The sequence below is a fragment of the Geospiza fortis genome, unplaced genomic scaffold (genome assembly GCF_000277835.1).
Source record: "Geospiza fortis unplaced genomic scaffold, GeoFor_1.0 scaffold425, whole genome shotgun sequence".
Taxonomy (NCBI): domain Eukaryota; kingdom Metazoa; phylum Chordata; class Aves; order Passeriformes; family Thraupidae; genus Geospiza; species Geospiza fortis.
This window is the reverse complement of record NW_005054387.1, coordinates 1,740,326-1,746,573: the sequence shown is the minus strand read 5'-3', so window position 1 is coordinate 1,746,573 and position 6,248 is coordinate 1,740,326.

Genomic DNA, 6,248 nt, shown 5'->3' with positions numbered 1-6,248 from the left:
GCCCCCTTTGCTCACCGAGAATTATCCTTGAGTTCCAAACACGGACAAAACCCTGCCCGAATTCTGCCCCCGGGCTTGGCTATAGAGCTGGAACCTCCCAAACCAGCTCAGCTGATCTGGGCGAGCAGTGAAGTGCAGCTCCAGCTGTTCCGTAAATGGAGAGAAACTCCGGTGCTGACAGCCCCGCTGAGGGCTCAGGTGTCCCCTGGGGTCGCACACCTGCTCTGCAGCACAGGGAAGTGCCAGCCACGTGCCCACCACGTGTGCAACTGGGAAAACATCTGGAACAGCGTCAGGCTGGAGCAGGAGCCGGAGGCTGAGCCAGCTGCTGGCACAAACCCCAGCTCTGACCCACAGCTGGGTGAAGCAGCCAGGAGAGGAGTGAGGGTGACTCTCAGCCCCTGGAGGTGCAGCTTTATGAGGAAATTCATGTCTCTAGATGAACTCACCTCTCAAAAAGCGTGGCCTGAGGCCATCCTGACCCCCTCATTCCCAGTGGTCCTGTGGAAAGCCAGGTTCGGTTCCTCACCAGCAGAAAACACGCTGAGTTGGACTTGCTAAGGTTAACACAGCCATATGCAAAAGCTAAATCCAACTGCAAACACATTTCTTCTCCACAAACAGAAGCCCCGGTGCAGACAAACAGCCTGCAGAGATGTCAGTGCTGCTGCAGGGTCACAGCAAAGGGAACAATCCCACAGGACATTCCCCAGATTTGTGCTGCCTGCCAAGTGGCAGGGGAAAAAATCATCCAAAAAGATTCAACATCCCAAAATTCAGTCTGGGAAAAGCCACAGTGAGAGTGGAGAAGCATTTCTCTCCAGAGGTGTACATGGATTAGCTCAAGTGCATTTTATTTGCTAAGAAAATCAATATTTGCCATGCAAGCAGATAACTGTATCCGTGACAGGGACAATTCTTTTCATTCTCTGAAAAGCTCTGCCCTGGAAGTCCTGAATTTCCAGAGTATCCAGCACTTGAAAACCTTTGAAATATGCTCAGAGAGCTGCTGGGAGCCCAGAGAAACCCACAACTCCTTTCAAAGGTGGCAAAATCCCTTTCAAATCTCTTTTCCCTGACAGCTATTGATGAGCAATAAATGTCCTTTGCTCCCAAATGCAGAGGGATTTGAAGCAACGATTTCAAGATGAAACAATCTGTCTCCTGTTTCCAGTAAGTTTGCCTCGATCCATTAAACAGCACTTTTCAGATGGCTTTATTGGTTTTTCTTTTATGGCTTTCACTGTGACTCACACAGATTGTCCCTTTTAAAGCCTTCCAATCAAACGGTGCCTCCGGGCTGGGGGGAAACGCTGCTCTCCGAGGGAAAAGGGGGAAAACGGCGCTGCTGGAGGGAGCAGCTGGAAATCCAGGCTGCAGAGGGTGCCCCATACTGGGCTCTGCTTTAATCAAAGCTCACCCAGCAGCCACAGATCAAATAACCCAGGAAATATTGCACAAATCTCGCACCCAGAGCTGGCTGGGTGCACACGAACACCCCGAGAAGGGAAGGGGGGAATGGCTCAGTGGGACATTCGATTTGGTCCCAGGAAGTTGGGAACGATCCCCCTGGGCTCAGCAGGGATGAAGGAAGAGCCCAGGGGCAGCTCGGGGAGCAGGATGGGGCTGCAGGGTCACAGTCTGGGGTTTGCTGGGCTCTGACAGGAGCAGAAGTGGCTGGTTTGCCTTATTTCCCCTGGTTTTTTCCCTGCTTCCCCATTTTTTCTTTTTTTCCCGTTTCCCCCTATTTCTTCCCTGTGCACCCCTGTTTTTTCTTTGTTTTCCCGTTTTCCCATTTTTTCCCTGTTTCCCCCTCTTTTTCCCTGTTTCCCCCCCCTTTCCCCCTGTTTTTTCCCTTGTTTTTCCCTGTTTCACCATTTCCCCGTTTTGCCCCTATTTTTCCGTTTCCCCGTTTTTCCCCGTTTCCCCATTTCCCCATTTTTCCCTGTTTTTGCCCTGTTTCCCCCTCTTTTCCCCATATCTCCCTGCTTTTCCCTGTTTCCCCTCTTTTTGCCCTGTTTCCCCTTTTTTCCCCCCTGTTTTTTCCCTGTTTCCCCCTATTTTTCCCATCACTGCCACAGCTCATGGCTGTTGCCATCCTCTCACTTCCAGCTGTGCCTGGGATTGCCGCTGGCAGGAGGAAGGAGGAGCATCCCTGAGTTCTGGTGCTACCTAGGACCTCAAACGCTGCTTTTTTCTCCATCTCATTTCCAGATGTGAGCCACAGCACCCACCAGACTTTCTCCCCACATGGCAAAGCCCAGCTGAGCAGTGCAGGAGCCAGGCACAGCCTGAGCAGCTCAGACTGTCCCAGCCCCAGAATTAGGGACACATTTTGCTGCCTGGGCTCTCCTGGGGAGCAGCACCTGCTGCCCTGACCTCTGCTAGCTGGGGCCTGGCTCATTCACACCCCAAAATGAGGCTTTTTCCCCCTCCTTGGACTCCCAACCCAACACTCTTCCTTGCCACCAACTCCACTCCAAAAGTATTTCTGAATTCAAGTCCAGTGTGATATTTAACAGCTTGCTGCTCCAGATAGCCTGGCCCTCATCCAGGAGTATTTTACCTTAATTCCACCTCCCAGTCCCAAGAATGCAAAGAATTTCCCCCTGGCTCTGTCCAGCTCATTCCAGGAGCCCTGAGCAGGGTGAGCTGTTCTTACCAGAAGTGTTAAATATGATTTTTTTTCCTCAAATCCTTCAGCAGCAATGGCAGGACCCCATTCTGTGTCTCACATGAGAAGGATCTCTGATCTCTCCTTCATGGAGAAGCAGCTGGAGGAGGTTCAGTGCTTGTGGTTTTCATGCCTGAGGTCACTAAAGGGAGTTTGAAAAGCAGGGAGGGGTGAGGGGCTCAAAAAAAATCTCTGTTAGCTCCGTTGTAGAGGTTTGGAGCCTTCAGAGAAGGAACTGAAGGGAGGGATTAGATAAAGCACACACAAAGGAGCAGGGTTGGATTTCAGCTTGTCCTGTGGAAATTCATCTGGTTTTTGGGTAAAGTTCTAAAATCCCAAGCCCTGTGTGCCCTGTGCTGGGCATCCTGCCCTGTCCCTGCAGCCCTGGGAGCTTCCTTGGCTCAGGGATGTGCTGAGTCCATCCTGGTATCTGGGCATTTATGGATGGGAACAAAACCACAGGGAAAATGATGGGATTGGCACCTTCCTGCCAAAGGGAACTGCCAATCATTCCATAGCACAGCCCTCGGTGTGCCTTGGAGGATGCCAGGGCAGGATCCCTGCCCACATGGCAGCTCTGAGATGCCCCTGGGCTGGGGGGGATCCCAGAGCCCTGAAGCAGGGACAGGGAATGGGATTTATGCACAGCTGGCTGCAGCTGGCACCCAGCACCACAGATGGACCCCAGCAGTGTCTGCAAGGGCAGGCCGAGCCAAAAAACCCAACCTGGACATTCAGGAAAGACTTAAAATCCCCAGAAGATGAGAAAATCCAAGAACTGTGTCCACAAGCCTTGGAGTTTAGGGAGAACAGGCCCCACAAGACATGAAGCTGATGACATTTTGCTGCATCCCAGGAGAATCAGATGTTCCTGCACCCAGATCCTGCCTGGAGCCTCACACAGATGATTTTAGGAGCAGAGCAGACCTGTCAGCCACACAGCCAGCCAGAACAGCGGTTATGTTGGAAGGATGTTGGTGTCTGGCTCAGCTTTTCCCAGAGGAACACTCATTTTTATTGCTTTTCCCTGCAGTGCCCTTGGCAGGACAAGGTTTGTCCAAAGCCACCCAAAGCAAGCCTGGGAATCCCTGGGGAGAGCAGAAATGCCATTCCCAGGGTTTGCCAGCAAAACCCCTCAGCTGCCAGCACAAGGATCCCCCAAAACTGCAGGTTTGCATCACCCCTGTGCAAACCTGAGTGCATCTGCACCTCCAGCTTTCCCCTGGATTGCCTGGCAGGGATCCCTGGCTCCTGCAGGGTTTGGACTCATCCTGCTCCAGCACCATTCCAGGAGGATTCAAACTGAGGGGGATCCAAGTCAGGAGAACACAGATTTCATTTTTACAACCTGACCTTCACCTGCTCGTGGCTCAGAGAGATCAAGGTGATTTTTGCTCCAACCCCAAAAAGCAGAATTTTCTGATAAACAGCTCCATATTCCCCAGGTCTGCCTGATCCCTGCTGGTTTCTAGATGGGACAGCTGTGAACTGCCCTTGCCACATGTCTGGAGAAACAATTCTGGGGGCAGGACCATCTCCACACTCCCTCATCACAGGCATTTTAGGCATCACACGGATTTATTTCACAGGAAAACTTTTTCCCCCAGCTGCAGGAGCCCCTGGAGGTGCAGATCTTTGGGATTTTCCAGCTGCTAGGAAGTCCAATGAATACAGAAGGAGCTGTTTTTCCAGCCATAGGCATCTCCCCAGCCCTTGGCTTGCAGACAGCTGCTGATGTGGCACGAGGACGTGTGCGGGAGGAGAGCTCATCTCCGGCACGGGGACATCCCAGAATAACCCACTGCCTAATTCCTTCCCCTTCCTTAGGCTTTCCTGAAAAAAAAAAACCCTAAAAAAACCCAAATCAATATTACAGAGACTGGCTAAGCTGGAGTTTTTATAAAGTCTCTCCTGAAGGCTTTGGGTGATGTGTGATGCTCTCAGTTGACCCTTTAAGAGAAGATTTCTTATTTATTTCTTATTTATTACTTATTTCTTGTCCCATGAGATTTAAATGGCTGAAAATTCCTTGTGGGTGGCAAGATCAAGGCCTGAGTTTGTAAAGCTTTAGCACAATGCCCTCCTAATGAGATAAATATCCATCAGCTTGTTAATAAAGAGCTCAAAAGCAACAATCTCATCTGCACTTGGAAAATGGCACAAGAAGTGAAAGCAGCTCACAAACCCCCAAAAATAAAATAAAAAACCCCACTGCCATGGACACAGGATCAAAACTCTGAAGGAAGGTCACTAATGCTGCTGATGGGATGGTGCAGCCCTTTTCTGTGAGGTTCTTAGGAGAGGAGTTCAAATTCCCAGAGTTAAAGATGAGACAAGGCAGGATTTAAATCCCATCCCCACCATGGTTCCTGGTTCCAGATGTGTTTTCACCATTCCCTGCCTCCTGCAGGGCTCAGCTTGATGTGCCAGCTGCGAGGAACTGAATTAAACCTGAATTCTTCAGTCAGAGACTCATCCTGTTTTGTCTAAAATGCATTTTTTTATTCATAATATCCACATAAAATGCTCTGGAAGAGATTCCCCAGGGAAGGGAACTCATGAGAGTTCAAGGGCATCTGGATTCTCCTACTCACATGGTTCACTTTAGGTAGGGGTGAAGAGCAGGGAATTGGACTCAATGATCTTTAGGGATCCCTTTCAACTCAACCTATGCCATGATTTTACATTCTATTCTATAAACACTCAAGCATAAATATAAATGTAAATGTAAATATAAATGTAATTCTGCCCCAGCCTGAGGTTGGTGCCCACCCAGCTTCTCTCCCTAACTCCTCAACAGGACAGCAAGGTATAGAAACTGAAAACAAAGCTCAGGGGTCAAGAGAAACTCAGGAGCCACCCAGAGCCACCAAACCAGGCTGGAGGAGGAGCAGGCACAGCTCCTCCTCCACCTGTCCTGCAATTAAAACTCCAAAATCGCCCCCAAATTCCAAAATTGTCCCAAAAGCACCTTTTGGAGCCTTGGCCAGGACACAGCTCCTGTAGGGACTGAGAAAATGGGATCGACCCTCATGAAAGCATTTGGGGAACCCTGCCAGTGCCTGCATCTGATTTTTTTGCCTCAACTCCAGCCAGCTTTAATGCAACATCAGCTTGGAAGCTGTAAAACATCAGACAAACAATGTAAACCAATGCAAGCAGCAAGATTTAAGAGGAAACAGGCTGTGCTCTTCGTTTTCTGGATGGGAGAGCAGCTGGCTGGGGCAGGGACAATCCCATCCAAAACTCCTCACACCCATTTGCTGATTTGCAAGGAGAAAAAAGGGGGCTGAAGGCTGATTTCATGGGGGGGTTGGTGTAAATCATCTGTTTGTGGCTTCAATTGGGACAAAAGGCAGAAAAGTCACAAAAAGAGACAGATAAAATATGATTAAACTATATTAAAAAAAAAGAATAGCAGGAGGAATGGGATGCCTGGAGATGTTGGGATTTCCTGCTTTTCGAAGGATTGGCAGTGGCATCGAGAGGAATAAATGTCTGTGCCCTGGAGCTGGGAATAGCTGCACTTAACACCTCTTTGGGGGATTTGAAGGCTGGCAGGAAGCTCCAGCAG